Source organism: Callorhinus ursinus, unplaced genomic scaffold (assembly GCF_003265705.2).
Source record: "Callorhinus ursinus isolate GAN/ISIS: 27379988/994484 unplaced genomic scaffold, GSC_fseal_2.0 scaffold17, whole genome shotgun sequence".
Lineage (NCBI taxonomy): Eukaryota > Metazoa > Chordata > Mammalia > Carnivora > Otariidae > Callorhinus > Callorhinus ursinus.
Window position 1 is genome coordinate 15,802,924 of NW_027397079.1, and position 10,781 is coordinate 15,813,704.

At 44.3% G+C, this 10,781-nt stretch overlaps 1 protein-coding gene across 1 annotated transcript in view; it reads left to right on the plus strand.

Moving 5' to 3' along the window:
- Positions 1–2,649: 2,649 nt before the first annotated feature.
- Positions 2,650–10,781, plus strand: part of PRIMPOL (primase and DNA directed polymerase) — an 84,562-nt gene continuing 76,430 nt past the window's right edge. The window contains exon 1 of the mRNA XM_073902300.1: positions 2,650–2,707. The gene's annotated coding sequence lies outside the window, so the exon portion shown is untranslated. The remainder of the gene's footprint in view (positions 2,708–10,781) is intronic.

The following is a 10,781-nucleotide window of genomic DNA, read 5'->3' on the forward strand; positions in this document are numbered from 1 at the left end:
GGACACCGACCACCTGGCACCTTGCCTTCAGCCTGGTGGGACCCCGAGCAGAGAACTAGCTCAGCTGTGCTGGACTCCAGGCCACAGAAACTGTGAGAGAATAAATGCGTGCTGTTTAAAGATGCTAAGCTTGTAGTAAGTGGGTCTGTGGCAGCAGAAAACGAATAGAGCAGGAGCCATTCAGCGCTCATCCTCTCCCAGCTTTGTGCCCGTTGATTTCACAGCCCTAGCACAGGGCCTTGCACATAACAGGGCAGAGACTCCAACCTGGTATGTGCTCTAAGGATCTGGTGGAAACCATGAAGGATCCCTTAGGTGGTAGTATGTGAGCCTTGATGTAGGACAGAACCCATTGTCTATGTGGTCCCAAGCTGCGTGCTTAACAAACCACTGTGTAAGGATGACAGTGTTTGTTAGAATCCTTTTATGAATAAGAAAGCTGATGTCCACGGAGCTTAACCAAAGTGCCCAGGGTCATGTCATTGATGAGTGGAGATGTTAGGCTTCGTGGCCAGATCTTGATGACTCCAAAGTCAGTGAGCTTTCCAGTTGATGGTGCTGCTTCCTATTCCTCATCTCCACTCTGTTTTTGAGTTCCCGAGGGCCACGTTATCACCCACCTCCCGAGTGCCCAACTCTGGCATGCTCATGCAGTTTTACTCCTTACCTCGAGCAACCCTTGTAGCCAAAACGTTCCTCGTTGGTCCCTTGCTCATATATGTTTGCTGCTCCTCACACACACTATCACGGACAGATGCTCCTGGCTTCCATCCCCCAGTGACAGCAGCTTCTGCTCCTTTGCTTTCTGGAACCTACGGTAACAGGTGAGAGAAGAGTAGAGCTGGATAGAAAATCAGGGAGAGACGTAAAAAAATAATGGGCAGATAGGTACCTATCTGCCCATTTGCAACCAAAGTTGACTCCCCAGCTCCATAGCATTCCAACTTTGTCCCGGGACTTGTTCACACTTCTTTAGTTTGGCTTCTTTAAATGACGCCATAAAGTATATAGTTCTTGGCCCTATTGAGAGCAGGTTCTGGAAAATGAGTCTCTGCCATCTGTTCAGACTGTTTTTAAAGGATCTGAGATCATCTGTTCTTCTGCTCTTTCCTGCAGCCATTCCCAAGGAAGGGCCCGGTCCTTTCTGAGCTTCTATCCGCTTGACCAATCCTCCTTACACGTGCTGCTTCAGTATCTCAAGGGGCCAAAGCTCTAAGAATCAAGGATAGGGTGTTTTCACAATCTGCTTTACAGATGCCCGCTCTCTGCTAGATTCTAGTGCATGCTTTGGCTTGTGTTTTTGATTTGTATCTCTTGGAGAAGTAAGCAGTAGAAAGAGTAAAGAATCGAGAGTCAGAAATACCTGGATTCATGTTCAGGCACCATCACCTACAGGCTGTGAAACCTTAGGCAAGTTGTTCAACCTCTGAGCTTTCATCTTCTCGGTTACAAAAGTAGGATAATAATACCCACTTCATAAGATTCATATGAGAATTATAGGAGGTGATGTTTGTAAAGCCTCTGGCATGGAGAAATTGCATAACAGAGCTAGCTAGTATTATTAAGCATATGTGGCAAAATGATGGTAGGAAATATTAACTGATGCACTCCCATCATCAGCATCCTCACTTGCTTATACTCTATATGCTCCCTCTTCCCATACTGTCCATTGGCTGTTAGACACGAGGTCTCTGTGGCCCCAAGGAGAATTGTTGCAGCAGAAGAAAGAGGACATTATGTTCTCAAGTTCTGATGTCTAACAGCTGAAGCTGACACAGAATGAGAGGGCTGATCTGCTTCTTCCCTCCCCTGCCTCCCTGCCACTAGGTCAAAGTCCTCCAAGCTGGAGAAGGGAGGAGACCTAGTGAGGAGGGTGCCAGAGTGAGTCACTGGTGTGGGTTCCTGCCCATTTCCTGAAAGACAAGCTCCCACAATTCCTCCCCCATCAGAGTAGCTGGAGGAAAAGCAGCCTCACGGACACCCTGCCTGTCCCAACAGCACTCAGGAAACAGCTAACTAACCTTCCTCTGTGCTATGAGGTGCTTTTGACTTGGAGGGGTACAAAACATGCCATCCCCAAATAGATCTCTTTGGCATAGGATTATTTCAAGTGACTGCAGACACAGGGTAAGCTCTGAAAATGGAGTAGAAGTTACTTTTTTGCAAGAGAAATTTGTATTTATAAAGGACACCTCCACTTATAAGGATATCTCCCTCTCTGTATCAAGAAAAGAAGGATCACTCTTAATTATAAGAGACTTATCGTTGGAGGAGGCACAGACTTAAATCTGTATAAAAACCTTACTCGTGTTTACCTTGCTTTTCCTGATAACCTCCCCCATAACCAGCCCACCTCACCTTTCCTTCTTTGGTCTTTAGCTGAAGAAGGTATTTAAGCCAGAGGCTAAGCCGTCTCAGGGAGTTATTACTCGCTTTTCCCTGGGTATCTTCCATTTACACATGAGGTATCATGTTAGTAAACTTGTGGGTTTCTTTCTCTTGTTAATGTGACTTTTATTACAGGGGTCTCAGCCAAGAACTCAGAAGCTTAGAGGGAAGATGATCTTTCTTCCCCCACAGGGACCTCACGGATTCAAGACATTGAGTAGTAACAGTGTAAACCATAAAAGCAGAAGCTCAATGGGAATGCAGCTATCTCCATGGATGCCAGAGAGCAGAAGTGATGAGGACAACCAAGTGGAATGATGTAAGTCTCAGCAGGACCCACTGGGCACCTGTGACAGTGGAGGACCAGATACTTCCAACCGTCCAACCTCTTCCTACCTCTACGACACAATGCGTCACAGACTCCCAAGCAAGGAGAGAGCCCCAAATAGGCTGAGTTAACTTTGAACGGATCGAATGTGCCCTAAACTGATGAGTTTTCCGCTACCAAGTAGAACTGAGGTTCAAGTAACTTGATTTATTAACAGAGTGCTAAAGTTAATTTATATACCCACAAAATGTAGGCTGTCCCAGTGAACTGAACCTTCGAGCAAGTGTGCACACACATGGGCGCTTGCACGAGTGTGTGCGTGTGCACACACACACACAAACAAACATGTCATCATGGCATCCTTCCCTGCTCTGCACACCTCTGGCAGTGATCTCCTCTTTTGCCAAGGGCCATGCCACCCTGTACTTTCTCATTATTCTTATAGTTGGGGTTAAAGACACTTTAAAGCAAACTCACATGTTTATTGAAGCTTAGTTTTGTATTTTTTAAGATTTTATTTATTTATTTGAGAGAGTGGGAGGGAGAGAGAATCTGAGGCAGACTCCATGCTGACTGCAGAGTCCCACTTGGGGCTCAGTCCCACGAACACGAGACCATGACCTGAGCGGAAATCAAGAGTCTGACGCCCAACCGACTGAGCCATCTAGGTGCCCCTGTAGCTTAGTTTTTTAACATACACAATTCTAGGTCAAAGTAATCTAAGAACTAGGTAGATCTTTCTCTTTCACCTACAATATGTGCCTTTCTATCTAATCAGCTGCTAATTTGAGCCATAGGAGAAGTTAATTTTAAGTCTGCTGCCCATTTCCTGAAAGAGAAGCTCCCACAATTCCTCCCCCATCAGAGTAGCTGTAGGAAAAGCAGCCTCACGGACACCCTGCCTGTCCCAACAGCACTCAGGAAACAGCTAACTAACCTTCTTCTGTGGTCTCAGGTGCAGTTGACTTTGAGGGGTGCAAAATTTGACTGACTCTCCTTACACATAGTGCTTTGAAATGATTACGGATACTGACTATTTGTACTAGAAAACTTCCTCAGTTGAACATCATCCAAAACATCCTGGTTGACAAGCAACAATGTGATTCAGCTGAAGCTGATGTGACTGATGAATTTATCAGGGTGGCAATGGCACCAGGACAATTCAGAGAAAAGCAGCAGTTGACCCAGCTTTTCCTTGAAGGTTGTTTGTCTACTTTTGCTAGGATACTTCTGTTGAAAAATAAACTGAGGCATATTACGTTTTTAAGAGTTTATTGGAGTAGAAATGGATTTGAATCAGGCAGCACCAAACCACAAGTGGTTAGGAGCCCCCTGGGGCCTCAGGGAAAGACTTGCATAGAAAAGACAGAGAAGCAAAGCGTGGAAATTATTTGGTTGGCTCTAGCTTGAGCAGTTGCCTTATATAGGAAAGTTGGCTGTTTGTGACTGGTTGTCTTTAGGTTTTGATTTCTTTTTTTTTAATTAGTTTTTGATGTAGTGATCCACGATTCATTGTTTGCATATAACACCCAGTGCTCCATGCAGTACATGCCCTCCTTAGTACCCATCACCGGGCTAACCCATCCCCCCACCCCCTCCCCTCTAGAACCCTCAGTTTGTTTCTCAGAGTCCACAGTCTCTCATGGTTCGTCTCCCCCTCCGATTCCCGCCCCCCTTCATTTTTCCCTTCCTTCTCCTAATGTCCTCCATGCTCTTCCTTACGTTCCACAAATAAGTGAAACCATAGGATAATTGTCTTTCTCTGCTTGACTTATTTCACTTAGCATAATCTCCTCCAGTCCCATCCATGTTGATGTAAAAGTTGGGTATTCATCCTTCCTGATGGCTGAGTAATATTCCATTGTATATATGGACCACATCTTCTTTATTCATCTGTTGATGGACATCTCAGCCCTTTCCACAGTTTGGCTATTGTGGGCATTGCTGCTATGAACATTGGGGTGCATATGACCCTTCTTTTCACTACATCTGTGTCTTTGGGGTAAATACCCAGTAGTGCAATTGCTGGGTCATAGGGTAGCTCTATTTTTAACTTTTTGAGGAACCTCCACACTGTTTTCCAAAGTGGTTGCACCAGCTTGCATTCTCACCAACAGTGTAAGAGGGTTCTCCTTTCTCCCCACAACCTCTCCAACATTTTGATTTCTTAGCCCTGAGGCATTACCGGCTTAGGTTTGGGTCTGCTTACCTAGGCTGCCCCAGCATTAGAGTCACCTCAGTCCAAATACTTACCTTTCAATCACAATTGGAAGCTATCCTTTTGTTTTAGTGTCCTGCCTGGCAAGAGCTGACCTGAAGAGAGCCGAAGGTATCAAGGTGATCAATTAGGACAAGCCAAAGTGAGAGTAACAGTGGAGCCTTTAAATGCTTAGAGGGTTGGAGGAGCAAGAGGCAAATTGGGGACGCCCTAGCTCTCCCAGTGTTTTATTTTCCCCCCTGGAACAGGGCCAGCACAAACAGGAAACCCCAGACAAAAGGCTCCTGCCAGTTTGTGGAGGGGGTGGGAGAGAGCTGGGGGAAGAGTAGGAGTGAAAATACTGAATACTGAGTCAAAGTGAAGGCGAGTGTCTTCAGGGTCCTCCTCCTCCCAAGCCTAGAAGGTGGTCTCAGCAGAAGTGCCTGAAAAATGACTTAACCATGGGCTCCCCAATAAGGAGGCCTCCAAATGGAGGTGATAGGGCTAGGAATGCAGATATATGTAAGCATCACCAGGGAGGAGGGCCTGAGGATCCCTCCAGAGACTCCGTGCGATACACACAGACACTGTGCATTGGCTTTGCACGAAGTGTGCTATGGGGAGGTCAGCTTCCCCCCACCACCACCACAAGGTCCACCAGGGAAGGCCTCTGTAATTGGCTAACATTGGGCCTGAGAGATCACACATAAGGTTGTGACCTGGAGTCACACTCCTCACCCCTCAGCTTGACTTTCTTATCCACAACCCAAGACCTAATTGGATGTTAGTGGAAAGAGATTTGTGACCCACACAAGGAGATTTCAAATGTGCCTATCTGAGTAGGTCTTTTTGAGCATATGTCTGTATTCTAAACCCTCATTTGTTCATTTGCTATTTTTCCATATGCTTCCTGAGAATAGATATAAATGTTTCCTGTATTATCTTGACCTTTATTGCTATTTTCCTTTAAAAACGCAACAACATGAAGACAGTAGCATGCTCCTTTTCTGTACTTTGGAGGCACTGGTTTGTTAGCAATGAGGACAAATGGCCTGTTTCTTTTCATCACTTGTTCCGATTTTGTGATGTTCAGTCCCCTCCATACCCTCCCACCATGTAAAACCAGTGAGGAAATCAACATTCCCTCCAGAACAAGTGTACCACGTGTACCCCACATGGGTGTTAAGAGCAGTCCCTTAAAAGTTGACCTATTCTGACTTAGCTTGGCCTTGTCTCTCTGCAGTCTGGGGGAAGGAGGCTATAACAAGACCAATCAGTTGATCTGCCCTAGGATCAGCCGGAAGCAACCCTAGTTTTTAAACTATTGAGTCATCCAGGTTTCCTTTGCTTTCTTTTCTGACAGATAAATAGGTAGAGATTGGGAGGCTAGTCAAAGACTACCTATGATAAGGCAGGGATTTGACTTCAAACTGGAATTCTTTGACTCAGCTTACTCTTGTTGACTTGAAAGGAAAGGAAATAGCCTCTTATCAGGTGTTCCCTGAGTTGTTATTTCAACAACCATCTGACAAACTCCACAAGGGCATGAAAGGTGTCTTTTATCTTTATAGTACCTAGCACAGTGCCTGGCAAAGGAATTACAAATACCTGGGGCGCCTGGGTGGCTCAGTCATTAGGTGTCTGCCTTCAGCTCAGGTCGTGGCCCCGGGGTCCTGGGATTGAGCCCCGCGTTGGGCTCCCTGCTCGGTGGGGAGCCTGCTTCTCCCTCTCCCACTTACCCTGCTTGTGTTCCCTCTCTCCCTGTGTCTCTTTCTGTCAAATAAATGAAATCTTAAAAAAAAAATTATAAGTACTCAATAAGGACGGGGCGCCTGGGTGGCTCAGTCGTTGGGCATCTGCCTTTGGCTCGGGTCATGATCCCGGGGTCCTGGGATTGAGCCCCGCGTCTGGCTCCCTGCTCAGTGGGAAGCCTGCTTCTCCCTCTCCCACTCCCCCTGCCTGTGTTCCCTCTCGCACTGTCTCTCTCTCTCTCTGTCAGATGAATGAATAAAATCTTAAAAAAAAAAACACACAAAAAAAACTTTATCTGGGCGCCTGGGTGGCTCAGTCGGTTAAGCGACTGCCTTCGGCTCAGGTCATGATCCTGGAGTCCCTGGATCGAGTCCCACATCGGGCTCCCTGCTCGGCGGGGAGTCTGCTTCTCCCTCTGACCTTCCCCACTCTCATGTGCTCTCTCTCTCTCTCCCTCTCTCTCAAATAAATAAATAAAATCTTTAAAAAAAAATAAGTACTCAATAAATATTTGTTGAATAAAAGTTTAAATTCCCCAGGGCCGTCTGCACATTCAGGACTGAACCTGCTAATGTGGCTGCCGTAGTCAGGCAGGATGTCTCTCAAGGTAGCTCAGCATAGTGGTTAAGTGGGTAAACCATATAGCTAGACTCCTGGGTTCAAATCATGGCCCTGCTCCTTACTTCATTGTGTCTTTGGTCAAGTTACTTCAGTTTCATCCTTTGTAAATTGGGTCTGTCTTATAAGGTTGATAAGAGCATCACATGAGTTAATATTTAAAATCACTTAGAAGAGCTCTCATAAAGTTGAGAGCTATATGTGTTGATAAGTAAATAAAGTAGTTTTCCTAGTTCTACTGACATTTTCAATGACAGCAAACTGATTGATATCTAAATAATCTACCATGGTTCTATTGTGCTTTAATTTGTCAGACAACTTCTCTGTCTTTATCTTTTTTATTGTTGCTGTTGTTTTTGTTTTTTAGAGAGAGAGCATGTATACACATGCATGGGAGGGGGGGGGGCAGTGGGGGAGGGGAAGAGAGGGAGAGAGAGAATCCCAAGTAGGCTCTATGCCCACCATGGAGCTCAAGGTGGGGCTTGATCCCATGACCCTGCAATCATGACCTGTGTAGAAATCAAGAGTCAGACACTTAACAGACTGAGCCCACCCAGGTGCTCCTCTGTCATTATCTTTTAACAAATTCTCATGTCACTCCTACTGGAAGGAAGATATTATGGCCCCCATAGTAGAGAAGGAGAAACTGTAGTTCAGACTTGGGAAGAGGTAGCTAGTTAGCTCAATAGAACCAATGCTACTTAACTACATGAAACCCAACAGAGGAGGTGTAGATGTGGGCGGCAGAGTGGGGATGGAGAATTCCGAACTGAAATGAACTGTGACTATGTTCTGTGAAAAATATTTCTTAGTCATAGTTGAGCTATAAGTTTCATATGCTGAAAAATGGGTTGCCCCCAAACCATAATACTTCCAGAGATAGTGCACATGTCAACTCAGCATCTCCTGGAATTTACTTGACACCATTTGAAATTATGCCACCCTCCAACTAAGGTAGTTCTATCAGTGCAATGACTCCATACAAAGTAGATGGCCTTAAGACTCACAGATAAACTTTCACAATAAGCTTCCATCAGTGACTTGAGTTTTAAGGAGAAATTTGTAAAGAGAATCGGTAACAAATAACTTAAAAGTTTTAGTGGTTAACTTTAATATCAATGTACTATAGCGGCTCTGAGTCTAGCCTTTCTTCTTATGCTCTCATTGGATAAACCAAACTACTATTTTGGTTCACCCATCTCAACCTTTCAATTCTGCTCCATGCTTGAAGGTATATGAGGAGATGTATGATGGGAGAGGGAGAGAGCAGGGATAAATCAGATCCTAGTTTTGTATGATTATACACTAATATTAGAAATTCAAATGAAATATAAATGATATTTGACTGGTTTAAACATCAGAGAGCTATATCTAGAAAGTTCATCTTCAATTTCTTACAGTAAAGATTTTTGAAAAAATGTTTTCAGAAGGCTAACAGGTCAATCAGTAGGGATAAAGAACTGAAAATAAAATAGAAGGATGGAATATTAATTTAAGTCATTAAATTTTATAACAGCCTGGGTTGGGTCAAGGAAGTATTGCATCGGACCACAGCTGATATGCACAAGCCAGGCAAATCTGATTATTTTTCCCTCACTCCAAAGTCTCAAGTTCATAGCAGGAAACAGAGAGCTATGAGGAGTGGAGAGGCAGCAGGAGATGGGGAAGGCAGGGTCAGAATGTGCAGGTGCGGAACAAGATTTCAGTCCACACACTGCCTCTACCCCCCACCCCAGCAGTAGTCTGACTGTTTCTTACAGATTTTGAAATAGTAGAAACTCTCAACAGGCACCACTTGCAAATTTTATTTTTCAGTCCTTTCCATCTGAATTTGCACCGACAGCCATTAAGTGGCTCTGGAGGCAGATGTTCAAAATAAAGACACAGCAGCATTGGTTAGAAATAGGGAGCTGCTATTTCTTGATTGTATTATGTTCTGATTAAAAATCAGAAACAAACAACAACAATAAATACACACACACACACACACAGTAAGGTTTTGAGCAGAACCGGGTTTTTTTAAACTTTAAAAATGGGAAAAGTTCTTGGGAAACTTGAAGGCCTAAGAAATAAATACAGTAAATGAACAATAGGGTCTGGAAATATTGCAATAGACTTACTTCTTTAGAAGATTGTTAGATAGTATTAGATATGGATAGGTTACAGAATATTAAGTTTTGTTTCCTCCTTGGCTCGCCACCATCTTCTGAGCCTCCAAACCTAGATCACCTCTCCCATCTCCCACCATGGCTTCTTCTGCTGTTTGTCCATTTTTACCAGGCTGCTTCTGTTCTGGCCAGTTATTTTTAGCTAGTGAGAATGATCACTCCCTACACTGCCCACAGGTACTGTGATGGGTTCTTCGTCACAGAACTTCCATATACATCTTGATAGTAGGAGAGAAAGGGAGATGAAAGGCTTAAGTCCAAACCTGACTTGAGAGAAGAAATAGCAGAACAGGTGTTGGCCAAAGTTTTCCTCTCATTTGGTTCATGGGTCAGACCAAGGATCATTAAATAGGCCTCCAACAGTGTTTCTCCAAATGTGATCCTGGAAACAAAGATGCAGGGATCACCCGAAGTGCCTGTTGAACCTGGAGATTCCTGGGCCCCGACGTCCTTGACCTCCTGAAGCAGGATTTCCAAGCACAGAGCCTTGGTATTTTCTTTTTCACATGGTGATTGTGAGGCATGCTGAAGTCTGAAAGGTTGTGAGCTCTCTCTAGACATGCTCAAAGCACCACTTACTTTTACATACAATGTGAGTGCTGGAAGAGTCTTTAGAAACCCCCTGACTTTATGCCTAGGGAACACGAAGTTGTAATTTGGCCACAATCACTCTACTATTAGTGGCCTAGTAGAGACTGGGACCCAAATATCTTCCTAACAGTCACGTGTGATTGCATTTGATTTGCATCTACTATCTATTATTTCCTCATCATCTATGCAATGGACTGACGGAGATCCTCCCACAGCAGCATTCGCTTTTTTCTCTTGCACAGGATCCACTGAAAAGTTAGATAAATCTGAAAAGAAATGAAGACTTAAATTGTAATCTTTTATTTTAATCTATGGAAAGTTCTGGCAAATTGCTGATGATGATGACATAGTAACATTGTACAAGGAGGATCTTTGGTCACTGTTAAAAGACAATTCTGGGCCATTTCTAGTCACTGCCACTTCTCACTGCTCAAGTCTCATCAAGGAAGGGCATTTTTAAGAGTACAAATTTATTTCATGTGGCAAGTAGAATTTTATTGGACCAGAGTAAAAGTAGCCCTTCTCATATGCTACATTAAAGATTCAGATCTGATACCAATTTCAGCATATATGGGTTTTTCCCCCCATATGTTGGACACCCCCAAGATGTCTTCCAGTGCAGCTTGATGCTAACACTACCTACCAGGAGAGAGTGTCAGACGGCACAGGGTTAAGGGCTTGATCCTGCAAGACTGCCACACACACACACACACACACACACACACACACACACACACAC